Below are 27,447 nucleotides of genomic sequence, written 5' to 3' on the forward strand. Positions count from 1 at the left end.
GAGGACTTGGCTGCATGTCCTGCCCTCTTTCTGATGAGCTGTGCAAGAGGTGTGATCACTTCGCCTCCCTGGCTTGCAGTGTCTCAGATTCAAAGAAAAGGGGTTGGCCTAGCCCGCGAGGAAAGGGCACAGCCTCTGGAGTCAGACAGTTGGAAGTCTGCCTCCTGGCTCTGCCACCCTCTGCTGTGTAACCCTGGTCAGTTACTCTCTGAGCTGCAGATTCCTCCTTGTAAATCAAGATCAGTAGTACCTTCCTAACTGAACTACCCTAAGCGTTCAAAGGGTTCCTGTTTTTGAAGTGCCTGGTACACAATAGGCAGCACTCAGCACTTCTCATTCATTTGCAGCTCTCTCTAGAAGTCCAACCCTAAAGCTCCCAGGCTACAATCCAGTCCCTGTGGCTGCCAAATCCAGTCCACGGCTTAGAGAATGCCCTAATTCCCAATCACTGCAAGAGCACACACACCTGAATTGCCTCTTTCAGTTTTTCAAATTGCCACTAAAACATTCTTCCTGGGAAGTGTTTGCCCGTATTCTGCATCTCTTAAAGAGCCCATCCGCAAGGGGTTTTCTTCCCTAACTGCTTGAATGCGACTTGGGACGAAAGCCACTGCCTACGGGACCGCCCTGGGCACAGAACCCCTCTTAGCATTTCCGCCTCCAGGTGTTGCATGGCAAGGCCAAGGTTTAGCAAGTGTTTCCCGTGGCGGGGTGCAAACTCGGCTTACCTTCCAGATTCCCACTTTGGGATTAGTGGATTCAGAATGAGGGTCCCGGTGGAGGTGTGGTTTCGTGGTGCTTTGACCCTAGAGGCGTGGGTGGAGGGGCTGCAGCTTGGCTGGCCTTAATTCCAGGAGGCTTCAGATATGTATTTATGAAAGTAACATATATAATTTATAGATATTTATAACAGGGATATATTTATAACAGGGATCTAACCACATTACAGAAACTTTAAAAAAGGACTGGCAAATGGAATTAAAAGTACGTTTATTTTGCTGCCAAAAAAACATTGCTGTGCATGTATAGTGGGCCCACCGGAGGAACCCATTGCCTTGATGTGGTCCAAGCTGCAGGTGTGAGAAAGGTATATCTAGAAGCAGCCATTTGGACAAATTGAAGGCAAAAGAGGCTGGGCTCCAGACATGAAATTGGCATCAAGGATTTGGCAAAGAGATGAAAGCAAAGTGAATGTTGGATTTGGTAAAGAAATAACAGAGTCTATATCGGGTCCAGGGAGGAGCAAACACTCTACTGGGACTGTCATTTATTGAACACTTTCTCTATGCCCAGGCACTTTTTCGAGGCTATCACAATGAATTCTCACAATGACCCAAGGAGAGAAGTACTCTTCATTATCCACCTTTGCACATGTGGAAACAGGAGCAAAGAGGTTCAGTGTCACAGCCACGGCCTTTTATATGAGACTGCTTCAGAAAGTTCATGAAAGGGCTGGCATTGTGGTATGGCAGGCTAAGCCACCATTTGCAAAATTGGCAATGTACATTGCAGTGGCTAGCTTGAGTCCTGCTACTCAACATCCAATCCAGCTTCTTGCTAATGTGCCTGGGAAGGCGGCAGATGATGGCCAAGTGCTTGGGTCCCTGTCACACGTGGGGGAGACCTGAAAGGAGGACCTGGCTCCTGGCTTTAGCCTGGCTCAGTCCTGACTCTTGTGGCCATTTGAGGAGTGAACCAGCAGATGGAAGATCCCTTTCTCTTTCTCTCTCCATCTGTTGCTCTCTTAAGTAAATAAAGAAATCTTTTTAAAAATGTAATGGGAAAATGGAATTGAAAGAAGTTTAGTTTGCTACAGACTCTTCTGAAATCCTTGGGTGATTGTTTCATAATATGTATTGCCATGAACTCTGTGGAGGTCTCTAGTATATTTATAAGCAGCAGGAGTGAGGATTTGAAACAGGGTCTTCTACCTCAAACCTAGCAGTGGCAGCATCGAGAATAAGATGTGGACAAAAGGAGGAAGAGAAGCAATATTTAGGCAGCTCATGAAAGCTGGGGGCCGGGCCTGAGATGAGAGATCAGTGGTCCACACGTGCATATTCTTTTGGGAGGGAGGGCTCATCAAGGCCGGATAAGGACTCCGCATTCTGGCTGCTCATCTGTTTGAGGGCCCTGTGCCACAGCGCTCTGCCAGGATGCCAAGTCAGGATGCCAAGTCCTCTTAGGACCAGCGTAGTGAGTGCAAGGTTATGAGGACATGTTTGCCTCGACATGCTTTACTTTCCCCCAAATCAATAGATAGATAATGTCCTGTGCTCCATTCCAGCTGGCTCTCTTGCTTCCAATTAAAGTGGGAACTCTGTTGGGTTTAGGGGGTTTGTGGCAAACAAAGCCAAAATTAAGGTGTTCACCTCCCAACCAACCTGTTTCAACTCCTCATTTCTCCAAAAAAAAAAAAAAATTGAAAGGTAGATTGTGTTTGGTCACCAGTTCAAGTGTGTTCTGATTTCCCCACTTACCTTTCTGCAGATGGTTGCTGGGCTCGGGATATTATGAGGCAACACAAAGGCCTCCGAAGCAAAGTCTCCCTCTTTCACCTGTCTCCTGTCTCCTGCTCCTCCTTCTCTGCCAGCCCCAGGGAAAGCCATAGAACTGGAGTTTCTCTTCACCGAGGAGTGCCTTAGAAACTAGAACCCCTTGTCCCCAAAGCCAGCTGCAAAGCCTCGAATGATTACTCTCACCCACCCCCTTTCTGTCTTGGAAGTTGGCCATAAAGAAATTCTCTGACCTCCTCTGCGAGTAAATCATAAGACCCCTCTCCCTCCCCGTTTCAGAAGGGAGTCCTGCTCCTTATCTGTGTGGAAGGGGTGCTGCACAGAGGACCCAAGAGAATCTGAACACATACGCCATGCTTGCTCTGCCCACTCAGTCTATCAGTATGAGATCAGACCCTTTTTGGCCAATCTTATGTCTACACAGCTGTCCATGCTTCATGCAACCTAAGCATAAGAACAGATTAATTCACCTGGGGTCTCTGGCTCTTTATTCTTAAGGCTCCTGTGTCATATGCAACTATAATTGAATAAATGTATTATGCTTTTCTTTTGTTAATGTGTCTTTGCCATAGGGGTGCCACCCATGGCCCTTTATCATAGGCAGGAAAGGGGAGAAGCCTCTTTGCCTGCTGGACACATTCTTTGAAAGTACTGTGATGAAATCTGAGTAACAAAAGCTATTCATGGAACCAAGGAAATGCTTCCATTCTACTGCTCTCAGGGCCTAGGTTTCCAGAACCCCACACTCAGCACTCAGCAAGGAAGGAAATCCAGCGGGTCTGCTTTCTTCAGAGACTAGGTTTTGTCTTTTCAAAAACATATTTATGGGGCCTGCACTGTGGCACAGCAGGTTAAGCCATGGCTTGCAGTACTGGCATCTCATATAGACCCCAATTTGTATCCCAGCTGCTCCACTTCTGATCCAGCTCCCTGCTAATGCACCTGGGAAAGCAGCAGAAGATGGCCCAAGTGCTTGGGTCTCTGCACCCATTGTGGGGGACCCACAAGAGGCTCCTGGCTTCCGTCTGGCCCAGCCCTGGCTATTGTAGCCCTTTGGGGGAGTGAGCCAGCCGATGGAAGATCTCTGTCTTCCCCTCTGTCTCTCGGTAATTCTGACTTTCAAATGAATAGATCTTAAAAAAATGTGCTGGCCTAGAGCTGGGAACTTGGGCGAGGGGAGATTAAAAGGGAAAGAAGTGAGTGCCTGTTACTTACCAGGTCTGTTTTGGGTGTTGACTCATTTTCCCGTCCAACCATCCTGGGAGATGGGTTTTCACCGTAGTAGTGACACAGAGGAGGAAGCTGAGCCTCAGAGACATCACTAAGCACAGCTAAGCCCGCACATTACGTTAGTGGAAATTCTGGGCCCGGAAGGCAGATCTTCATACCTCAGAGCCTGTGCTCCTAATTATACACCATTTTCTCCCATTATACATACCTTCATAACATGCTATACGAGTCCTGGCCTTTTAATCTTACAATCTTGTAGGGGAGATAAGATAAATAAAAACACACACACAGCTGTGGGCGTTTGGCATAGGAAGTTAAGATGCCACTTGGGATGCCTGCATCTGCTATTGAAGTCCTGACCCCGCTCTGATTCTAGCTTCTTGGTGGTGTGTACCCTAGGAAGTAGCAAGCGATAGCCCAAATACCTGAGTCCCTACCACCCACGTGAGAGACCTGGATTGAGTTCATGGCTCTTGGCTTTTGCAGACATTTGGGGAATGAAATGGCAGATGGAAGATCTCTCTGTCTCTCTTTCTCTCTCCATATATATATGCCTTCCAAATAATTTAATAAAATACAGATACAGCCGGCGCCGCGGCTCACTAGGCTAATCCTCCGCCTTGCGGCGCCAGCACACTGGGTTCTAGTCCCGGTCGGGGCGCCGGATTCTGTCCCGGCTGCCCCTCTTCCAGGCCAGCTCTCTGCTGTGGCCAGGGAGTACAGTGGAGGATGGCCCAAGATACAAGCAGTACTTGGTTTATGGATCCTCATCACAAAAGTCTCTTAGATCTCCCAGCTGGAAACACCACCCCACAGGTGTTTTAGAAGGCCAGATTGGGCTGGACAAAAACTTGGCTTTCATCCACACTAGCCTTGCCCTTGGGGTTTTTAGTGCTCTGATCAAGGCTGACATCCACCACTGCTGTCCCAGGTCCTAAGACTGCAGATGTAGGATTTGTTCCATCCTCCCTTTAACAACTAAGGTACTGCTTCTCAGACTTTAATACACAGACAAATCACCTGGAGATCATATTAAAAAGGCAGCTACGGAGTGAACAGGTGTGGAGGTGGGGGCTGAGTGTCTGTAGTTCTACCCAGCTCCCCGGTGGTGCTTATGATGCTAGTTTGAGGGCTGGGCAGGTACTAAGAAGTTAAAAGAGTTAACCCAGACCCAAGCCTCAGTCCTGTCCACGGAGCCCTAAGCCAAGTGCTAAGCTACTTTCCCTCTCTCTCTGGGCCTCCAGAGGAGCTGAAGCCACAGACTGCCCAGGAAGGATGTCACCCAGCCTCCCCACAGTGAGGACCAGCGACTGTCCAGGCCTGGGTCCGAGCTGGAATGGCAGCGCTGTCTCGGGTAAGACGCTGCGGCTCACTTTGGCCTCAGGGTGGGCGAGGTGCGCTCTTCTCCCAGGGCCTTTGCAGCCTGTGACCGCTCCCTCCAAGCCACACACAGCGACCAGGAGGCCCACTGCTCCCCCTGGGAGCTGGGAAGCAGTCCCTGCCTGTCAGGCTGGGTCAACCCTGAGCCAGGGGCCATGTGGGGCTGGTGGCCGCCTCTCCCTCTCTCCACCTGTCTCCTGCCCTGCAGCCAGCTGGCTGGGACCTGCCTGGTCCCCTAGTGCAGTGAGTCAGGCGCCCAGAGATCCCCATGGCCCTGGGGGACTGGTGGCCCTGCTGGGACGGCCTAGGAAGCTGAGGCTGGCCTGCTGGGCTTCCAGGAGGAGCCATGCCAGACTGTAGAGCCAGAGAGAGGGGCGCCGACGATTCTGCTTCTCCTTATGCAGAGTGAATCAGAATGGGGAGACTTGGAGTGTACGTGGGGCCTGGCTTCCAGACGCTCAAAGCCCAGAAGAGATGCGCGTGCTTTCTGCTAGTCTGAGCACCCTCCATAACTGTATCAATGTGCAATGGTTTGCAGTTTCTCCATGTTTGATTGCATGCTGGGAACGGGTTGCACGGTAGAGGAGGAGAGAGGCAATGTCCGGTAGTGTTTACTAAGAGTCAAAAAATTATTTGGAGCATGTGTACTTTAGGAGTTTAAATGAGGTGGGGGAAGGGAGGGCCACGGGATGAGTGTTGACAGCAAATTCCCTACAGCCGAGGAGCACGAGCTGCGCCTTTAAGGAAAACCAGGATTTGGGCAGGGAGGATAAAAGGGTGCAAAAACACCGAGGCAGGAATGGAGCGCTCACCTGTGTGCTCCTCACACAGGTGAAATAGACTAAGGCCTTTGGCTGGAGCCAAAATACCTCAGGCCCGATGGAATCGGAGGAAGCATCGTCTACAGAGCTTTTACAGAAGAGTAGAAGAGGGGAGGTAGAAGATGACTAAAAGGGCCACCAACTATCACCAGTACCATGGGCCAGGCGCTCTACCTGCCTCCATTGTCTTGCTCACGGGGCCCTAGAAAGATGGGTGATGTCCTCCTTGCTTGGATGAGGAACACCCTGTAAGAGGTGAAGTGACGCTCTTGAGCCTTCATGGCTCTAAGTGCTAGAATCAGGCTTTGAATCCAGATCTAGGCGGGACTTTCCATGACACTATGCTGTCTTCTTCCTGAACATGGCCCTGACTCATGTGTTGGGCTTGACAATAGCCAAGGAAGTCGACGTTTATGAAAAGCTTCCAAAAGCTGTCTAGCCTCGGTCCTTGAAAAGTTGGAAGCCAGTGCGTCTGTACTACTTTCCTAGGGCAACCTCCTGTCCCAAACATCTATTGCTTATGATGTTGAACTCATCCAAACACCCAGAATAATGAGTTTTACAAATATCTGTTTCTCTCAAAGGCAGGATGACAGAGAGATGGTCTTCCATCTGTTGTTTCACTACACAAATAGTCACCACACCCAGGTGTAGACCAAGCCAAAGCCAGGAGCCAGGAACTCCAGCTAGGTACCCCACGTGGGTGCAGGGGCCCAAGTATCTGGGCCGTCTTCCACTGCCTTCCCAGGCACCTTAGCAGAGAGCGGGATTGGAAGTGGAGCAGCTGGGAATTGGGATGCATTGCAAGGCGAAGTTTGCATCAGTGTGCCACGACGCTGGCTTCAAGTTTAGTTCTACAACGGATTTGAGCTTTATTTTACATAAAGCTTTCTTTCAGCAGCCAGATAGAAAAGGTTACATTTTTTACATCTTCAATATTATGAGAAACTTGAGGCCGGCGCCGTGGCTCACTAGGCTAATCCTCTGCCTTGCGGCGCCTGCACACCGGGTTCTAGTCCCGGTCGGGGCGCCGGATTCTGTCCCGGTTGCCCCTCTTCCAGGCCAGCTCTCTGCTGTGGCCTGGGAGTGCAGTGGAGGATGGCCCAAGTGCTTGGGCCCTGCACCCCATGGGAGACCAGGAGAAGCACCTGGCTCCTGCCATTGGATCAGCGCGGTGCGCTGGCCGCAGCGGCCATTGGAGGGTGAACCAACGGCAAAGGAAGAGCTTTCTCTCTGTCTTTCTCTCTCACTGTCCACTCTGCCTGTCAAAAAAACAAAACAAAACAAAAAAAACCTTGAAAGCACAAAGTGAATGACTTGTGATTTTACCACCTTCCTAGAACTGGTTTCTGTTCTTCACAGTAGTCCCTTTCATTACGGTCCACGTATGTCTTACCTCCTTTGTGGAGTCTCCACGTACTTTTTCCACAGGCTATAACATTCCTTCTGCCTTCCAAAAGCATTTTGTGAATTACAATACAATGCTTTTCCATTTGTTTGCATGACTGTCTTCTGCTTTGACCGAACCTCCTGGACAGTCGGGGCCGTGAGTTCTTTGTATCTTCCATACACATCACAGCACTTCATTATGGCTTCTGAAGCGAATTAATACATGTATGTGCATAGTGATAATCATGCCAAGTATGCAATTTTGTGATTTGCTTCTGTCACTGAGCAGCGGAGACTATGTGTTTGTATGTGCTGTTCCTAATCTCACAATGTATTTCAATAGTTTGAATATGTAATATATATATATATAGTTCCATTAGTAAGTACTCATTAGTGTAATCATTCCCCTCTTTGGGGGAATGGTTGTTTTCAACCTCACACTATTCAGAATAATACTGAACTAAATGCCTTCATTCACATGGTGTCTTGTTAATTTTTCAATGAATGAAATTTGTAAGAGACCTGCACTTTTTTTTTAAAGACTTTTTTTTTTTTTTTTTTTGACAGGCAGAGTGGACAGTGAGAGAGAGAGAGACAGAGAGAAAGGTCTTCCTTTGCCGTTGGTTCACCCTCCAATGGCCGCCGCGGCCGGCGCGCTGCGGCCGGCGCACCGCGCTGATCCGATGGCAGGAGCCAGGAGCCAGGTGCTTTTCCTGGTCTCCCATGGGGTGCAGGACCCAAGCACCTGGGCCATCCTCCACTGCACTCCCTGGCCACAGCAGAGGGCTGGCCTGGAAGAGGGGCAACCGGGACAGAATCCGGCGCCCCGACCGGGACTAGAACCCGGTGTGCCGGTGCCGCAAGGCGGAGGATTAGCCTAGTGAGCCGCGGCGCCGGCCTTTTTAAAGACTTTTTTATCTGAGTGGCAGAATTGCAGAGGCAGAGAGAGAAGTCTTTCTGTCGCTCCCCCTCTTCGTGGAGGAACGACACTAAACCCTGCCTAGGCTTCCTATCCGAGTCACGGCACCATTATGTCGCTCCCCCTCTTCGTGGAGGAACGACACAGGACCCTGCGCTGTTCTTTTGTCTGCTCGGCCCTTCCCGGGTTTGCTGCTGGTTCTTCCCGGGTTGGCTACCGACCCTTCCACCTTCGTGGAAGGGCGGTTCCCCCTGCCACTTTCCCCACTTCCGCGGGGGAGCGGCACACCGCCGGCCGGCTCTCTCGGGGGCTGCACAGGTGTTCCTTCAGATAGATGTTCCTCTTAGATGTACCTCGTGCATGCTGTCTCTCTCCTCCTTTATAGTCCTCCTCCGCCAATCCCAACTCGGCTGCCCACACGCCGAGTACGCTGCTCTCCTCCAATCAGGAGCAGGATCAGCTCCTGGAGGTCATCACTCAAGTTGGCAAGAGGCAGCTGCGTAGAAGCTGTTTTCTCCTCTCCCAGCGCCATATTGTGGGAGAGCAGATGCATAGAATAAGTCTTAATTCCAGTAACTTAGTCTAGTCCGAGTTGCTCCCAGTTGCTCCCCACACTTTCATCAGCTGTTTGACTCCCCAGTTGGAGTTTTTCTGAAAGAAAAACTGTTTGTAATTATTGTCAAGCATCATCATAATTCTTCCATTTGAATTCAATGGAATTTAACAAACCTAGTTATTTTGAATTCTATGTGCAGTGCACACTTCAGAACCTAGATAAGTCTAGAAGTTTCTGGGTGTCCAGTGCTGCATGTTTAATCCATATAGAACAAGTACAAGAGCAAACTTGAACGTTTAATAAAACGTGACCCCGAAGAGAACTAGCTATGCCAGTACAGACTAGACACCAGGAGAGACCAGACCTTCCCGGGACACACAGAGCTGGTGCAAAGGATCTGTTCTGGACATCTCTAGAACGCTCCTCCCGGTACAGCAGCTAAAGCCTCTACTTACAAGTATGTGTAGTGAAACAGGGGAGACCAGCCGTGTCTTCTACAGGAAGAAACGTCTTGTGGCGCTACTGCTGTAGTGTGAGCTGTGTCGTTTAATCGAGTTTGGATACCTTCTTGAAGTCCTTTCAATCATTTCTGGCTCTTAACATCAAGCCAGTTGACCACAAATATACTTTGTGACTACCGAGTTTGTATTTGGATACTATTGCTGCTGTTCTTTCCTTCCTGAAAATGCTTCTTCCTCCAATAATTTTTTTTCTGCTGTCCACTGACAATGAGTTCTCTTAGCCTGATGAAGGTCCACTGACAACGAGTTCTTAGTTTTTCTTTTAGCTGAAATTATCTTCTATAGGACAATTCTTCAGTGGCCTTGGAGCAACCGAGCTTTTCCACGTTCTTGCTTGTAGTTGTCAAGAACAACTGTAGAATGTGCTGGGCCTACAGCAACCAGAGATAAAGGGGAGTAGTTAGTAGAGCTGGACTCTGGTCCAGCCCCCTCTAGAAACAGGAGGGGGTTCTTTTTTTTTCTTAAGATTTATTTTATTTGACAAGCAGAATTAGAGAGAGAGACGTCTTCCATCCGCGGGTTCACTCCCCAGATGGCTGCAATGCCCAGAGCTGCACCAATCCAAGCTAGGAGATTCCTCCAGGTCTCCCACATGGGTGCAGGAGCCCAAGGACTTGGGCCATCTTCTACTGCTTTCCCAGGCCACAGCAGAGAGCTGGATTGGAAGAGGAGCAGCCGGGACTAGAACCGGCGCCCATATGGGATGCCGGTGCTTCAGGCCAGGGCTTTAACCTACTGCACTACAGTGCCAGCCCATGGAGGGGTTTCAACATGTTAGCCAAATGTGTCCTGAGACCCTGCAGTATAAAGCCCAGGCTGGGCTACTTCCCAGGCTCCCTCAGCTGTGATGCAATGGAGTATGAGTGGTTGATACTTTCATCCACCATGGGGAGCTTTCTTTAGCCCAGTAGGGGTGGCCAATGTCCAACTCATGGGCCATGTAAGGCCTGGGGAATCTTTTGGTCTGGCCCTCCTAAGGCAACTGCAGGTAGATTTTGAAATTCAATAAATCTATGGCAGGCTGATATTTAAGTTGATAATTTTGTATGGCCTGTGAATGATATAAAAATCCAAATAGCCCTCGGCAGGCAAAAAAGGTTCCCACTCCTGGGAGGCAAAGACTCTCCATGATCCTAGGCTCCATTTGTCCCTTGCTTGCTCTCTGCAAGTGATAGATGTGACTTGCAGGTGCGTCTTCTGTCTCGCCAGATTCAGACAAGTGGAAACCGCTGTACAGTGATTCTGCTTCATATATTTGTTTCACTCTTTTTAAAAGATTAATGAATTAATTTGAAGGAGTGAGAGGGAGAGAGAGAGAGCGTCATCCACTGGTTCACTCCTCGTGTACCTGCAACACCCAGGTTTAGGCCAGGCCAAAGCCAGGAGCAAAGAATTCCATCTGAGTCTCCCACATGGGTGGCAGGGGCCCACGCCTTTGAGCTATCACTGCTGCCTCTCATGGTGTGCATTAGCAGGGAGCTAACTTTTCATTAGAGAAGTCAGGCCTTGAATTGGGTGCTCCAATATGGCATAAGGATGTTCCAAGCAGTGGTTTAACCACTTGTATGATGATGCTTGTCCCTGACTTTCACTGTTGAAACATTTCAGTTGTTGTATAATTCTGGATTGGCTTTTTTCTCTCTCGGTGCTTTAAAGGTGTTCAACTGTCTTCTGACCTTCATGGTTTCTGATAAGATCATTGTCATTTAATTGTTATTCCTCTGTATGTGTTTTATCTGGCTATTAGTGCGATTTACTTTTTAAAAATTTATTTGAAAGGTGGAATTACAGAGAGAGAAGGAGAGACAGAGATCATCCCTCTGCTGGTTCACTCTCCAAATCATTGCAACAGCCAGGGATGTGCCAGGCCGAAGCCAGGAGGCAGGGGCTTCTTCTGCATCTCCCACATGGGTGGCAGGGGCCTAAGCACTTAGACCATCCCCCACTGCTTTCCCAGGCACATTAGCAGGGAATTGATTTGGAATTGGGGCAGCTGGGACACGAACCAATGCCCATAGAGGATGCTGATGTCACAGGTAGCAGTTAACCTGCTATGCCCCGGGATTTATCTTTTATCCTTGACTTTCATCCTTTTGATTATAATATATTAGTTACACCATTCTTTATATTTGTCCTGTTGGGGGTTTATTAAATTTTAGAAGTTTTTGGCCTATTAAATTTTTTTTTCCTCTTCCATTCTCTTTCAAGAACAATTACTTTCCTGTATGTTAGATCCTTCATCTAGGGCGGACACCAGATAACTATCAATTCAAATTATTCTACTTTAACTGTAAAGTGATTTGAGTCTGTCGCAGGCATGCAGCATTCAAGGGCCAGTGGATCAGCCACTGGCCTTAGCAGAGCTAAGAGAAACCTTAGCAGAGCTGATGACTAGGAATTAGAGCTATCCTGTTCTGTATCTCTCCTTTCTAGAATTCCTCCAACACAGTCCAACTGGCTAGAGTTACCTTGGGTTCTGATAGCTGGCTCTTCAGCCCAGAAGGATGGGCGATTTTATATTCGCATTTTATTTATTGACTGATTTTTTTAAAGATTTATTCATTCATTTGAAAGGTAGAGTCACAGAGAGTGGGAGAGACAGAAACAGAAACATCTTTGATCTGCTCATTCACTCCAAATGGCCACAATGGCTGGGGTTATGCTAGGCCAAAGCCAGGAGCCTCGAACTCCATCTGGGCTTTCCACATGGGTAACAGGGGCCCAAGGGCTTGGACCATCGTCTGCTCTTTGCCTAGGTGCACAAGCAGCAAGCTGGAACAGATGGGGCTGAAGGTGGTGCCCATATGGGTTGCCAGCATTTCAGGGGGTGGCTTAACCTGCTGAGCCACAAAATCCGCCCTGTGTTAGCATTTCAGTTGCCTTGTGCTATGCTATAAGTAGTCTACATTTAGGCCAGAGTCTTAAAAAGGAAACTCACTCCCTGATAGTCCTTTCTTCGCAGGTTAAGCTCCCATCTCAAATCTGCCTGTTCTGTCATTCATCCAGGCCTTGTTCTTTTTTCTTTTTATATTTTCCTCCGAATCTCTACTTGTTATCTGCTGAGATGTTGCACTCTTAATGGTGTATTGCTCCATGTTGGTAATGTAAGTTATTTTCAAGCTTTGAGTAAAAAAAATACCTTGGAGGACTTATTGTATGTTACAAAATTAAGGCATTTAAAAACTCTTGTTAAAATTATTTGTTTTTAAAATGCTTATTTTTATTTGAAAGGCCGAGTGTCTGTCTCTGTCTCTGTCTCTCTCTCTCACACGCACCCACATACACACACACACACAGATTTTCCATCCACTGGTTCATTCCTCAAATAGCTACAACAGCTGGGGCTGGGCCAAGGTGAAGCTAGACTCCATGTCTCCTACATAAGTGGCAATGACTTAGTACTTGAACCATCATCTGCTGCCTCCTAGGTGCATTAGCAGGATGCTGGATTGGAAGCAGAGGTGGAGGGGTGAATTTATCCCAGGAACTTTGATATGGGATGTAGACATGCCATGTAACAGCAGGTTAAACCACTGTGCCACAATGCCTGCCTCCTATAATCTTATTTCTAAAGGACACTTTGTGTTAACATTTTGACATTTTTCTTTCTAGTTTTATTTCTTCATGTATATTTATATCCAAATGTGCTGATCTATGCATAGAAATAAGTATTTCTTATACTAAAATAGGAGACCATTGTAGTTGTAATCTGCCCCCCTCCCCCATTTTAGCAATATGTAATAAACACTGAAACAGAGCTATTCTGGGTTTAACAATAAAGGGTTGGAGTGCTTATTAAAGACATTTTGGAAAATGAGGCCTTGGATCCAGAAGGGAATGTTGCTGGGGACCGAAGTTTGGCCTACTTGTTCAGTGCCTGTGTTCAAGCCCTACCTCCAAAGCAGACCCTGGGAGGCAGCAATGATGGCTTGAATAGTTGAGTTCCTGCCACTCATGTGAGACTTGGAGCGAGTTCTCAGTCCCTGCCATTGGGTGGGAGGTCTCTGTCTGTCTCCCTGTCTCTCAAACAAATCCATTTTTAAAACTAACTAAAGGGGCTGGCACCATGCTGCAACTAGGTAATCCCACGTAGGTACCAGTTTGTAGTCCTGACTGTTCCTTCCGATCCACCCCCTGCTAATGCACCTGGGAAAGTAGCAGAAGATGGCCCAAGGACTTGGGCCCACTGGGAGATGTGGATGGAGTTCCAGACTCCTGGCTTTGCACTGACCCAGCCCCAGCCACTCTGGCCATTTGGAGAGTGAACTAGCGGATGGTAGACCTCTCTCCCTCTCCCCTCTTCCCCCACCTCCAGCTCTCCTCCTTTCTCCCCCCTCTCTAACTCTGCATCTCAAACAAATAAATAAATCTTTAAAAGATTAACACCTCTCGGCACTATCCCCTTTTCAGTTATCCTGAAGGATGAGGTCTGGAGCAGGTCTGAGGCCCCTGACCTTCCTGGCAGATAGAGAAGAAGGAACGAGGTGTGTGTGTGTGTGTGTGTGTGTGTGTGTGTGTATTTCCCAGTGCTAACTACCTGGGGAGGAGCTGAGGGTTTGGGATTGGGCTGTGGTTTTTTTTTCTGCTGACTCCTGGCTATTAGGGACTCTGATGGGAGGAAGTCCCAGCCCTGGAGTCTGTGGTGGACTAGGCAGGCCACACACACAGTTCTACAGGATACTGGGAGTCCCTGAGGCTCCTGGGTGGCCCTCCAGCTGCAGGTCCTAACCAGTGCTGAACGCACATGTGAGAGGTGAGGGTAGGGTGCTGAGTTAGTAGAGCACAGCTACTGTTGGCTGCATTGCTTTGTTTTTTTTTTTTCCTTTTTTTTTTTTTCACTTGCTATTGACCATACTCAAGGATAACTTCCTTCAGAGTCAAGTTACTTGATGCCAATTCATTTCTCATTCTTCAGAATTGGTTTCCTTTTAGACAACTTTGACTCAAGGTACTCACTATTCTTTCCTACCAATCTGTTCCAAATGCTGAGTCTTCAATGAGATACACTCCATCCATTTTTTTTTTTCTTGCCACCCCCTCAAACTCTGTGTGTATTTCAGTTCATCGTTTTCCCTCTAGGGCTTACCTAGCTTCTACCTTTCATACGTCTGTTCAGAACACCTACCCTGCGACCTCCCCAGGTCTCCCAGCTGTAAACAGCCTTCACTGGCTCCTCCTCCTCCCAGGCCTCCATCTTGCAATACATTGCAAGTTTTGCTCAGTAGAGAAGAGCCACGGGAGGATCTCGAGTGCAGTCAAATGTGGTCGAATGTGAGCTTTAGTAAGGAGAATGAACTGAGCACGCGGGGGAAGCGATGAGAGGCAGAGAGACCAGTTGAGCACAACAATAGACTGTGGGAGGGATGAAAGCAGTAACTGAAATGGAGGAGAGACTTTCCAGAGACAACTCATAAATGAAATACCCGAAAAGAAGAAAAAACAGACAAAGCAAAATGAGGAACTCTTGCGGTTCTTTCACTTTAAAGGCAGAAAAACACATAGATCTCCCATTCATTTGTTCCCTCCACAAGTGCCCACAACAGCTGGAGCTGGGTCAGGCTGAAGCTAGGAGACTGGAACTCAGTCTGGGTCTCTGATATGGATGGCAAGTAGCCAAGTACTTGAACTCCCAGCAAGCTTTGTCAGAAGTACAGCTGGGACTGGAACCAATGGGCTGTCGACACTATAGGCAGATGTTTAACCTACTAGGCCACAGCACCAGCCCCTAAGATAAACTCTTAAATTTTTATTTTTTATTTATTTCAAGGGAGAGAAAGGGAAAAGTATTTTCCATCTACTGGTTTGCTCCCCAAATGCCCATAACAATTGGAGCTGGCAAGGTCAAAGCCAGGAGTCAGGAATTCCATTTCCGTCGGAATCTCCTAGTGGATGGCAGGGGCTCAAGTACTTGACTCACCACCTGCTGCCTCCTAGGTGTATTAGCAGGAAGCTGGGTAAAGAAGCAGAGGTGGGACTTGATCCCAGGCATTCTGATATGATATGCCAGCCTCCCATACAGTGGCTTAACCTGCTACACCACATAGCTCAACCCGAGGTAAAATTTTAATGAAGTGTAACCTATTCATAAAAGTACACTAATCATAAGAATTGGCTTGATGGATTGTCCATCTAAACACACCTATGCAGCTATTACCCAGATTAAGAAAGGGAACATTATGACATCCTCAAGCCCCTTAACTCCTACTCCCAGTCACTCTTCTCCGAGGGTGATCACTAACCTGACATCTAAAAACATAGATTGATTTTGCTTGTCTGTTAATGATATGAATGGGATCATATAATTTGTATTTTTCAGTGTCTAGCTTCTTTCAAGTCAGCATCATATTTGAGATTTATTCATTTTTATTTAAAAGATATCTTTTGAAATTCTGAGTTAATCATGGTAGGTGCTGTGGTACAGTGGGTTAAAGCTCTGGCCTGAAGCGCCAGCATCCCATATAGGCACCGGTTCTAGTCCCAGCTGCTCCTCTTCTGATCCAGCTCTCTGCTATGGCCTGGGAAAGCAGTAGAAGATGGCCCAAGTCCTTGGGCCCATGCACCCATGTGGGAGACCCGGAAGAAGCTCCTGGCTTCAGAACAGCACAGCTTTGACTGTTGCAGCCCTCTGGGGAGTGAACCAGCAGATGGAAGACCTCTCTTTCTGTCTCTACCTCTCTCTGTAACTCTTTCAAATAAAATAAATCTTAAAAGAGAGCAATATCCTCCATCTACTGGTTCACTCCCTAGATGGCTACATTGGCAAGAGCTGGGCCAGGCCAGAGCCAACGGCTTCATCTGGGTCTCCCATGTGGGTGGCAGGGATCCAAGCACTTGGGCCATCCTCCGCTGCTTTCCCAGGCCATTAGCCGGGAGCTGGATCGGAAGTGGTGCAGCCAGAACACAAACAGGCGCCCATACAGGATGCTGGCATCACAAGCGGCAGCTTTACCCACTACACCACGACACTGGCCTCCACATTGTTTTTAATATAAATAGTTATTTCCTTCTGAAGTCTGTATAGTGCTGATTCTATTGTTAATAGCTCCCAACTGGAAAAGACCCAAATGTCTATTATGAATAGTGCTCTATGAGCATTCTTCTGTATATCTTTTTTGGTATACATGTGCGTACATTTATGGTGGGAATATAGAAGTGAACTTGGAGGAAGGTGTGGCACAGCAGGTTAGGCTGCCACTGGTGATGTCTGCATCCCATGTGGGAGTGCCTGGCTGGAATCCTGGCTGCTCTGCACTTTCAAGAGGCAGCAGATGATGGCCCAGGCACTTGGGTTCCTTGCCACTCAGATGGGAGACCTGGATGGAGTTTCTGGCTCCTGATTTAGCTGGAGCCAACCCTAGCCCAGCTGTTCACGGGCACTGGGAAGTGAAACAGCAGATGGAAGATTCTCAATTTTTTTCTCGCTCTCTCTTCTCATTCTGTTATTTTTATCCTTAAAACAAATCAATCTCTTTTTAAAAAGGAGTGAATTTTATTGGTTCATAGGCTATATGAAGATAATTTAAACAGTTCATGAAAAGTAGAATCAAAAAATTTTTGGTGCAAAACATTTCTTGAAATTCATGCATTTTTTTCCTTTTTACAAGACTTTTACTTACTTGAAAGGCAGAGTTATGAGGGAGAGAAGGAGAGACGAGAGATCTTTCATTCACTGGTTCACTCTCCAAATGGGTGCAATGGTCAGGGATGGGCCAGACTGAGGCCAGGAGCTTCTTTCAGGTCTCCTGCATGAGTGCAGGGACCCAAGCACGTAGGCCATCTTCTGCTTTCCCAGGCAGATTAGCGTGGAGCCAGGTCGGTGGAAGTGAAGCAGCCAGGACTTGAAAAGGACCCGTGTGGGATGCCAGCATTGCAGGTGGCGGTTTTACCCATTATACTACAGCACCAGCTCCCATGCATTTGTTCATAATACACATTGTACATGAAATTTTTGAAAATCTCTCTCTCTCTCTCTCTCTCACACACACACACACACACACACACACACGGATGATACTGCCAAATAGTTTCCCAGTGTGTTTGTGTCAATTTATACTGTGGTTAACAATGTAAGAGAATTCCAATTGTTCTAACAATTGGCATTGTCTACCTTTGACAATTGTAGTCACTCTAAGTATGGCAGCTGTTTCTTCTGCTGTCAGATGTAACCAAATAGAATCATATACATTAATTTGATGTATTTTAAATCAAATTAAAGAGTGAACCTACAGTCAAGCAGCTCAAAATCCAGCTGGGGACTCACTGACATGTCAACAGATGACTACAACATACATCGTGTGCTGTTATAAGTATTAGAGTAGAGGGAAGGTAATGTTAGCTTAGTCCGGGGAAATAAGTAGCTTGCTCTGGCTATAGCGGTGTAAAACTGATCAGAAGGGTCCAGAGGAAGCAAGGAGACTAGTTATGTGACTATTAAAACAGTGCAATTGTGAGGTGAATAAAGAACAAAAGTACTGGGGCTGGCGCTGTTGTGCAGCAGGCTAAAGCCCTGGCCTGCAGCACCAGCATCCCGTGTAGGCACTGGTTGGAGTCCTGGCTGCTCCACTTCTGATCCAGCTCCTCACCGATGTGCCTGGAAAAGCAGCAGAAGATGACCCAAGTTCCTGCACCCACATGGGAGACCTGGAAGAAGCTCCTGGCTTTGGCTCAGCCCCGGCGATTTGGGGAGTGAACCAGTGAATGGACGATTCTCTCTCTCTCTCTCTCTCTCTCTCTCTCTCTCTCTGTACCTCTCTCTGTAACTCTTTCAAATGAAAAAAGAGAACAAATGTATTAGAACTGTAAAGCAGGTAGAAGTGACATGATTAAATGATTTCAAAATGGAGAAAGAACAGAATCACCAGGTAGTGATATTAAGGTGTTGCTCCCCGTCTTCGTGGAGGAACGACACAGGACCCTGCGTTGTTCTTTCGTCTGCTCGGCCCTCCCCGGGTTTGCTGCTGGTTCTTCCCGGGTTTGCTGCTGGTTCTTCCCGGGTTTGCTGCTGGTTCTTCCCGGGTTAGCTGCTGGTTCTTCCCGGGTTAGCTGCTGGTCCTTCCCGGGTTTGCTGCTGGTTCTTCCCGGGTTGGCTACCATCCCTTCCACCTCCGTGGAAGGGCGGTTCCCCCTGCCACATTCCCCACTTCCGCGGGGGAGCGGCACACCGCCGGCCGGCTCTCTCGGGGGCTGCACAGGTGTTCCTTCAGATAGATGTTCCCCTTAGATGTTCCTGGTGCATGCCGTCTCTCTCCTCCTTTATAGCCCTCTTCCACCAATTCCAACTCTGCTACCCACACGCCGAGTACGCTGCTCTCCTCCAATCAGGAGCAAGTCCTACAGTTTATTGGTTGAACTGGAGGCAGCTGTGTAGAAGCTGTTTCCCTTCTCAGCGCCATATTGTGGGAAAGCAGATGCATAGAATAAGTCTTAATTCCAGTAACTTAGTCTAGTCCGAGTTGCTCCCAGTTGCTCCCCACATTAAGGAAGTAAAATCTGCAAGTCTAGGCAGCCAGTGAAATGTGGAAAATTGGAGAGGTATCAAAAGTGACTCCCCAGTTTTGGACTCCCATTCGGGGCTGGTGTCATCAGTTAAGAGAAGGGAAATGGGTAACGATATAGGTTGAGAGTGGAAAGAAGGAAAGATGGCTCCAGTTTGAACATTCTGGGTTTGAAGGGCTTATGGGATATCCAGGTAGGGTTAGTATCAGTAGTCATTTGGCAAAATTAGCCTGCAGCTCTTGTTATTTGACCTCCTCTAGACTGAGATCTGTGTTATTGGTTGAGGGAGAAAGCAAGCAGATAGGAAAAGGTTGGAAAACATAAGCGGTAGACATGAGGAGTGATTGTAGCAAAGCCTCATAAGGGTGAAGGGATTGACATTGAGGGCTGTGGAGATGAGGAGGGACATCACTGGCTGATACTGGTGGGATATAAAGATGAGATGGTTTTTGGAAACATGCACATACAGCTAAACTTAAATGGGGAAGGAAGTGGTAGTCAGCTTTTCACTTCTGTAATGGAATACCTGGTATAACCTAACCTTATGAAGAAAGGAGGTTTAGTGTGGCTCATGACTCTGGAGGTGCAAGGTCTAAGGGCCTCATCTGGGTGTGGTGGTCTTGCTGGCAGAGTCACTAAGTGGCATTTTACAGCGAGAGAGGGTGGGTGATCACACATGTTTGTGTCTACCTCTCTCTCCTTGCGAAGTCATCAGGATTCAATCCTGAGGGCTCCAACTAATGACCTTATCTGATCTAATCACATCTCAAAGGCTCTGCCTCTGAGCTCCATAATTAGATTCAGTTTCTACTCTCTTGGTACCATGGATGTATAAGATTCTGGGGACTAAATTGCATGGGTTCACCAAAGCCTATTCAAACCATAGCAGGGAATCTGAAGGTCACATTAGATAGTGTGTGTTTTCTTGGGAAGGATTTCTGCAAGGCAGCTTGCTAAGAGTAAGGGACAGAGAGGTGAGGCTGGGGACTTGAAAAGTGGGCAAGCCTTGGGTTAGTCATTGTGGTTAACGGAAGGCGCAGATGACTAGGGACAAAACAGGACCGCAGGGTAGCCCTGAGGTCAGCTACTAAGTCAGTCAACATTTCTTAGGGGAAGGAGAGCCTTGCAAGCAAATTGGGCAACTCAACTCCCCCTGGGGCCAACATCCCAGCAATCTACATGCTGAGCTTCCTGGGCCTTGCTGTTTGTTGAAGGGACAAGAAAAAGCATGCTTAAGTGGGGAGAATTCTCAGTGTCTTATTAACTTGCACAATGGGAAGAGGGAATGAAGCCTTGTCAGGGGTGGTGTCCTTCAGCTGGGTTTCTCATTGGTCCCTCTTAGGGTCGCTTTCCCTTCTTGTACCTGTGGGATCCAGCCACCTCCCCTTTTGCCCAGGCTGTTGGCAACAGTGATAGAGTAGAACTCTCAATTATCCTAGTTAACATCTGGAGAATTCTTAGCGGTCAAGTCAAAATGAACTCAGATTTTGCTTCCACTTCGATCTGCTTTTTGTGCTGGCTAAGTTCCTTAGCCAGTCATCAACAGAGCATCCTGTTCTTCCATTTGAAACTAGCCAGTGGGAAAGCAAAGGCACCTTACAGATGATAGATTACACTTGAGAAATGCAGGCCTAGAAGCATCGTCTTTCCAAATTAGATGGGAAACTAGGGGAGGTTGTGATCCAATGGGACCTCCAATGAAGATCTCATTACAGCGTTAGCAAAATTTTGGATGTTGACCAAAAACTGTCCATCAACTTGCAACTCCAGCAATTATAGCTTCCACATGGGGATTTTTACTCTAGATGGGACTACATTTCATCCAGGGAGAGCTATGTGGATGGCTTTTATTCAGGATGCAGGTGTGCTGGGAGACGTAAGAAGTTAACTGTTGTAAAACATGCTGAGCCCTTTCAGTGAAAGGCATTTTGACAAGAGCCCACTATTGTTAGCATCATCTTCTTGAGACACTCCAGGAGCCAGAGCACTTGTTTCCACACTAGTTTCAGGAAAGAAAGGTGTTGGATGGCACTAAATGAACCCGTTCCTGAAACAGGCCCCAGGATCCAGCACAGGTTCGAAAGTGACTCTGAAGAGTCAAAGACCTCCCAGCACCAATTATGCCAAGAGTTGCTAAGCAAATTAGCACATTGGCTAATTAAAAAAATTACTTAGAAATAGTCAGTGAAAATGGCCCATCACCTTGACAAATAGTCCCTCTGTTTGAGTAGCATTTCCAGTGTTAATTGAGGTCTGGGTGACTCGGTGCCCTGGTGGCTAAAAAAATCAGTCCTGAGAAAAAGTTCAAGGGAAGGTACTTGGAGGCCAGGCCTCAGAGCCCCTGGCTTCTCACATCTGCACAGAGCCCCCGGGCCAGCCCTTTAGAGCGCCAGATGTTTACGCTCCACTTCCTGACCTCCTTTTCAAATGGCAGTTCTTGGAGCCCCACGGAAGGGCTTTGCAGGCTGTTTGTTATTTGTGTGGAGTGCTGTGCATTTGAGTTTTGCCTGAAATGACTTCCTGACAGAATCGTTGCCCCCAAATGACAACATTTCACTAGGAAATGGTTTGAAAGCAAAAGCCAACATGGCTGCAATGTTTTCTGTAGGCCTGAGACCCCAGCAGTACCCAGGGGTGGGTGAACAGATTCCCAAAGAGCCAAAGATCTTTGTTTCAAGGCAAGCCCCTTGGGAGATGTGAGTCTGGGAGAGGGCCGCCTTCCCCAGTGTGGAAACCATGCCAAGGGGAATGAGACAAGTAAAGGAAAATGTTTGAGCCTGGCAGTGGGAAAGATTGAGTAAACCCATAGGCGGCCATCTACAAAGTGGCTGGAGAGATCACCTTCTTGTTGGTAGGGCAGCCCCACCTAGGCAATGACACGTCAGTAATGATGGGCCTGCCACTCTCACTCGCCCCAGACTTGGGTTTTGCATCCCATATGGGCACCAGTTCCAGTCCCGCCTGCTCCACTTCCGATCCAGATCCCTGTTCATGGGCCCGGGAGAGCAGCGGAGGACTGCCCAAGTCCTTGGGCTCCTGTACCCACCTGGGAGACTTGGGAAAAGCTCCTGGCTTTGGCTGGCCCAGCCTCAGTCATTGTGGCCATTTGTGGAGTGAACCAGTAGGTAGAAGATCTCTCCTTCTCTGTCTTACCCTCTCTCTGTTTAATTCTGCCTTTCAAATAACTAAATCTTTGATAAAGTTTACCGAAAATGTATATTGATAAAACTATGCATAGATTATAAAACGTTTTGGCCCCAAAATAGACTTATTTTTCCATTCCATTTTCCATGAACTTTTTGAAGTACCTGCATTGAATCAAAACAGCCTGGAAATTACTGGCCACTCATTCTAGGCCCAGGTCCCCTGGAAGACAAGTGCTACATGTCAGTTTGCTGGGGAGCGGAGAGAGACACACAAAATGACTAGAAGCTGTCATGAAACAATAGGACCCGAGCTGTGCATTGCATGCTGGGAGAGGGCTCACGGATTTTTGGAGTCAACAGCAAAGCTTTGGAGAGATGAGAGTGAAGAGCATCCCAGGTGGAGCATTACAGCATGAGCAAAAATGCACAGGGTGGCAACGGATAGGCCAGAGTGGGCCAGGCCTATGAGCATGAAGCAAGGGAGGGTAATTGTTGCAGAAAGTGGGAGATGAGGCTCGGCTTGGGCGGGGTAGGGACATGGACAGATGCCCAGCCAACCGCACAGATGGGAGCCCTGCAGTTAGGGTTAGTGCTGGGTTCAAATCGCCCTTCACCGCTTCTCCGCTTGGGTGAGGAACTTCACTTCTTTGACCCTGTTGGCTTCCTTGTAAACTGTCATGTAGGGTGATGTCTGGGACAAATGGAAACGCCTTCCCCTCCCCACCAAGCCCAGTGGAGGCCCCAGCCCGGCTCCCTCGCAAAGACTTCTGGAAGAAGAACTGATGGGGTTTAGTAGCAGGTAGGGCTAGAACTGGGGGAGGCTGGGAGCCACCAAGGATGGCCCTGGCTCAGATGGGGGAGAGTAGCGGCCCAGCTGCGGGAGCCTGGCGGAGGAGCTGGGGCTGGCAGGGGCTGGTGACAGGCAAGCGGCCCTCTGGTTCAGACGCGCTGGTGGGCCCTGGGGAGCCGCCTCTGAGGCGTGTGTTTTCTGTGTGTATTCTTCTTTGCTGGTGCTCCGCCTCCGAGAGGGCCTTGTTTAGAGAACCACTGCGGCCAAGCTGGGGAAGGTATATTTTAAAGTGACAGGTCTAAAAATACTGCTCTCGTCTTGCCCTCTCGCAGCTGCGGATTCCCAGTCCTGATCCTCACTGGGAGAAATAATAAAATGCATATGTTTATAATAAAAATCATATTTCCCTCTTCCTGTGATGTCTCCCAGTTGTAGGTTCCCATCCGTTTGCTGTTTTACCTATCATTTAACAAATGTATTTTAAGAAAAGTAATCTTTTCCACTGACATCTCCTATAAACGTCACATCCTCAGCTTTGGTTCTCATTGAGGAGCAGAGATGCATGTTTTGAATATTTCCAAGGATGCTTTTTACTCCATTCCCAGGCAGGGAGTTTTAAATGCTTGGTTTGAGACCAAACAGACAGACCGTGCATGCTACAGGACTGTGGGCCCCTTGGGCCTGGTTGTCAGAGGGCAAGAGGAGAGTTTGGGTTCTGGGAAAACTCGCGACAATTGGCAGCTGGCACCCAGGCTTCAGTGCCTCTGTGGCTTGGCACTCAGGTGTGCTTGGCGCAAGACCTTCTGGGAAGCCAGAACTCGGGCACTCCACAGGGTGGAGTAAGGTGGGCTGTGGCAGGCTTCCCACGAAGGAACGGAGTGGTGCTGTGGAAGGCAAGATGGAGGTAGGCCGGTTGGCCAGCTTGGAGTTCAGTGTGCAGGGCACAGAGCGCACTCCTTTCCTGGGGCTGCGGGAGGAGGCCCAGGCTGAGGGCACGCACAGTAGCCTCGGACATTTGGAGGGGAGCTGGCTTTGTTTCGTGACACCTCTCTGCGTGTTCTATGGATGAAACAAAATGTGTACAATGTACTTAGTATGGGGACAGGCACACAGCAGACACTCAAGCAAGCAATGTGTACTCCAAGGGAAGACATGTCAAGACCTCTGCTATGTGTGCTAGAAGTTCAGGTGGGCTTGGGCTAGCAACCCAGAGTGGGGAGGAGAAACAAAAATGGTGTTACATGAGCCAGAACCATCAGAAGAGAAACGAGGGAGCTAAGACAGGCAGTATCGATAGGACGGGGGAGAAGAGGGCAGAAAGAGCTTTGATTAGGGCACAGGCATGTAGTGAGTTCCCTCCAGGATACTTGGTCATTTCGCTGGTTCACTCATTCATCCAGTCAACAAATATTTATTAAGGATCCACTATGTTCTAAGTTACCGATACAGCAATGAACCGAACAGAGAAGGATTCTGCTGGAACAGTGTTTATGGACTCATGGCAACAGGCAACAGAGGTAATTAAGGGGTTGGTCAGTGGTGTTGGAGTCCAGAGCTGGCCTACCCAAACCCCAAAACCTGAGTGCCATTTGCCCTACAGTGGTGGATGACCTGCCATTTGCCCTACAGTGGTGGATGACCCCCCCCCCCAAGCTTCTTTAGAGGGCTGGCTTTGTAGAGAGCTACAGATGACACCTGACACGAAGAATATTTCTAGGGGCAAAGATGGGTTCCCCTGCCCCTACTTCCTGTTGACTGTGGTTGGAAATGCCCTTTGCGGAAATGGAGGACTGACTTTTCCCTTTTCCAAAGCCCACACGGATTAGCAGGATAAAAGCTTTGCCTAGTGACTGCAGGGAGGGAGAAGGTGGCCAGGTTCTGTTGTTTGTTCCACTAACTCTGAGCTTTTACTCAGTGCTGGTCTCTGCTGGACGATGCCACAGTAAACAGAAAGCAGTCTCTACCTTCATAAAACTTGCACTTTGAGGGTGAGCATTGTGGTGCAAAAGGCTAACCTGAGCTTGGGACATCAACATCCCATATCAGAGTGCCAGTTCAAGTCTTGGCTCCTCCTCCACTTCTGATCAAGCTCCCTACTAATGTACCTGGGAAGCAGCAGATGATGGCTCAAGTGCTTGAGTCCCTGCCACTCCATCTGGGGAGACCCAGATGGAATTCCTGGCTCCTATCTCCTGGCTTTGGCCTGACCTAGCCCTGTCTGTTGCAGGCATTTGGAGAGTAAATCAGCAGGTTGCAGATTAATGTCTGTGTCTATCACTCTGCCCTCTACCTTTCAAATTTTTTTTGAAAGATTGACTTATTTGAAAGGCACAGTGCAGAGAGGCAGAGTGAGTGAGAGTGAGTGAGGGAGAGGAAGAGGAATCTTTCGTCCACTGGGTCACTCCCCAAATGGCCACAATGGCCAGGGCTATGCTGATCTGAAGCCAGGAGCCAGGAGCTTCTTCTGGGTCTCCCATGTGGGTGCAGGGGCCCAAGGACTTGGGCCATCTTCTGCTTTCCCAGGCCATAGCAGAGAGCTGGATTGGAAGTGGAGCAGCTGGGACTCAAACCGATGCCCATATGGGATGCCAGCACTGCAGCCAGTGGCTTTACCCACTATGCCATAGTGCCAGCCCATAAGTTTTTTAACAAAGCCTTGATTTTTGGCAGATAATAAATGATGATCACAATGGAAAGAAATAAAGGAGAGAAAGAAAGGAAATCTTGGAGAGGGCTACAAACTTAAACAGTAGAGTCCAGGAATCCTTTAAACAAGGGACCGTTTGCATGTAGACTTGAAGAGGGAGAGGAAGCATGCCAAGCAGATCTGAGGGGGTGGGGAGGGCTGGGGAGTGCTTGCTCTAGGAAGAGGAAACGGTCTGAGCAAAGGTCCTGAAGTACGAGTGTGCCTGGAACAATAAGGAAGTTGTTGTGTCTGCAGCGGAATGGATGAGGCGGCGACAGTGCAGGAAGGCACAATGTGAGGCCAGATCCGGCAGGCCTTGGAGACCGTGGTAAGGATTCTGGCTTTGACTCTGGCTGAAATGGGGAGCCACAAGAGGGTGCTGAGCAGAAGTGTCAGACTGTCTGAACTAGAGTTTAAATGGGTCAGTCTGGCTGCTGTGTTGAGAAGGGAATATAGGAGAGTAAAGGTGGAACCACAGAGGGGGCTATTGGCACAAGCCAGAATGGGGAAGGCAGTGGCTCAGGCTTGGGGTACAGAGGCAGAGGAGATAAGAAGCAGTCAGATTCTGGATCTAGTTGGTTGAACCCACAGTATTTGCTGATGGAGTGGATGTGGCATTTAAGAGTGAATGAGGAGTCATGGTGGGGACTGACATTATGGCTCAGCAGACATTCTCTTTTTTTATTTATTTGACAGGTAGAGTTATAGACAGAGACAGAGAGAAAGGTTTTCCTTCCATTGGTTCACTCCCCAAATGGCTGTCACAACCGGCGCACTGCGCCGATCTGAAGTCAGGAGCCAGGTGCTTTCTCCTGGTCCCCCATGCAGGTGCAGGGGCCCAAGTATTTGGGCCATCCTCCACTGGAAGAGGAGCAGCTGGGACTAGAACCGGCACACATATAGGATGACAGCACCACAGGCGCAGGATTAACCAAGTGAGCCAGGTGCCGGCCCCCAGGCATCCCTTCTGAGCACTGGTTTGAGTCCTAGCTGCTTCACTTCTGGTCCAGCTCCCTGCTCACACACCTGGGAAAGTAGCGGAAGATGGTCTGAGTGCTTGGACCCCTGCCACCCACTCACCCACGTGGGAGACCTGATGGGAGGTCCTGGCTCCATTTAAGGAGTGAACCAGCAGATGGAAGATCTCTTCCTGTCTCCCTCTCTCTAACTCTGCCTTTCAAATAAACAACAAAAAGAATGAAGAGGCAGGGATGAGGCCCACGTCTTTGTTTTGGCTTATTTATTTTGTGATGCCCACCTCTTTGAACCTGGAAACTGGAATAATGGAATTGCATTCCGAGAAAGTGAGAAGACTGGGTAGGTTTGGGGAGGGAGGCAGGAAAAGATCAAGTTTGGTTTTTGGTGTGTTAAGTCTGATGATCTCGCCTGACATCTAAACAGAAAGTTGAGTAGACAGTTGGCTGTATGCATCTGGAATTTCTAGAAGAGCTTTCTGTGGACCTTTGATTGCCCAAGGGAAGCTTCTCAGGCAGCGATGTGAAGTCTTCTCCTTCATGTCCACTCTCAGGACTGGAGCTGGGAATGGGATCAATCTTTAGAGGAGGAAGCTCAGCTTCCTCATTTTCTGTCCCCTTGGCTTCTCTTCCCTGGATTCTAGCCTCTCTGTGCTATTTTTGCCACTCGGAGTTCCCCAACTCAAGGCCCCTCTCGTGTGTCCTTTTCCTATAGGAAAGCCCTGGGAGAGGAGCAGCAGAGACAAGGTGCACGCTTGGATGCATGAGCTGGGTGGAGGAGGTTCCAGTCATCCCAGAGTGCTCAGGGTCACTGGCTATTGGCATCACCCTCTGAAACAACTTACAGGAATAAAGTGCTGGGGATATGGCAATTAGTGTGTTCTTTGAACCAATATGTGTAATTAACATCTTCTTTGGAGGTCACATTTCTCATGTTTGTAGAAAGGATTTTTTCCCCGTGATGCTGTAGCGACATGTGTAAGTTAAGTGAAATAGTGTACACAGACTGGAATCTTTCTTGGAT

At 48.4% G+C, this 27,447-nt stretch overlaps 2 long non-coding RNA genes across 2 annotated transcripts in view; both read left to right on the forward strand.

Moving 5' to 3' along the window:
* Window positions 1-4,789: 4,789 nt before the first annotated feature.
* Window positions 4,790-27,447, forward strand: part of LOC138847734 (uncharacterized) — a 91,618-nt gene continuing 68,960 nt past the window's right edge. The window contains exon 1 of the long non-coding RNA XR_011385682.2: window positions 4,790-5,100. This is a non-coding gene — a long non-coding RNA (uncharacterized LOC138847734). The remainder of the gene's footprint in view (window positions 5,101-27,447) is intronic.
* LOC149119724 (uncharacterized) lies at window positions 25,685-27,295 on the forward strand. The gene is made up of 2 exons (XR_016228022.1): window positions 25,685-25,777; window positions 27,139-27,295. It is a non-coding gene; the product is annotated as an uncharacterized LOC149119724 (long non-coding RNA).

This window comes from Oryctolagus cuniculus, chromosome X, assembly GCF_051225735.1.
Source record: "Oryctolagus cuniculus isolate XC-2025 breed Fujian yellow rabbit chromosome X, ASM5122573v1, whole genome shotgun sequence".
NCBI classification, from domain to species: Eukaryota; Metazoa; Chordata; class Mammalia; order Lagomorpha; family Leporidae; genus Oryctolagus; species Oryctolagus cuniculus.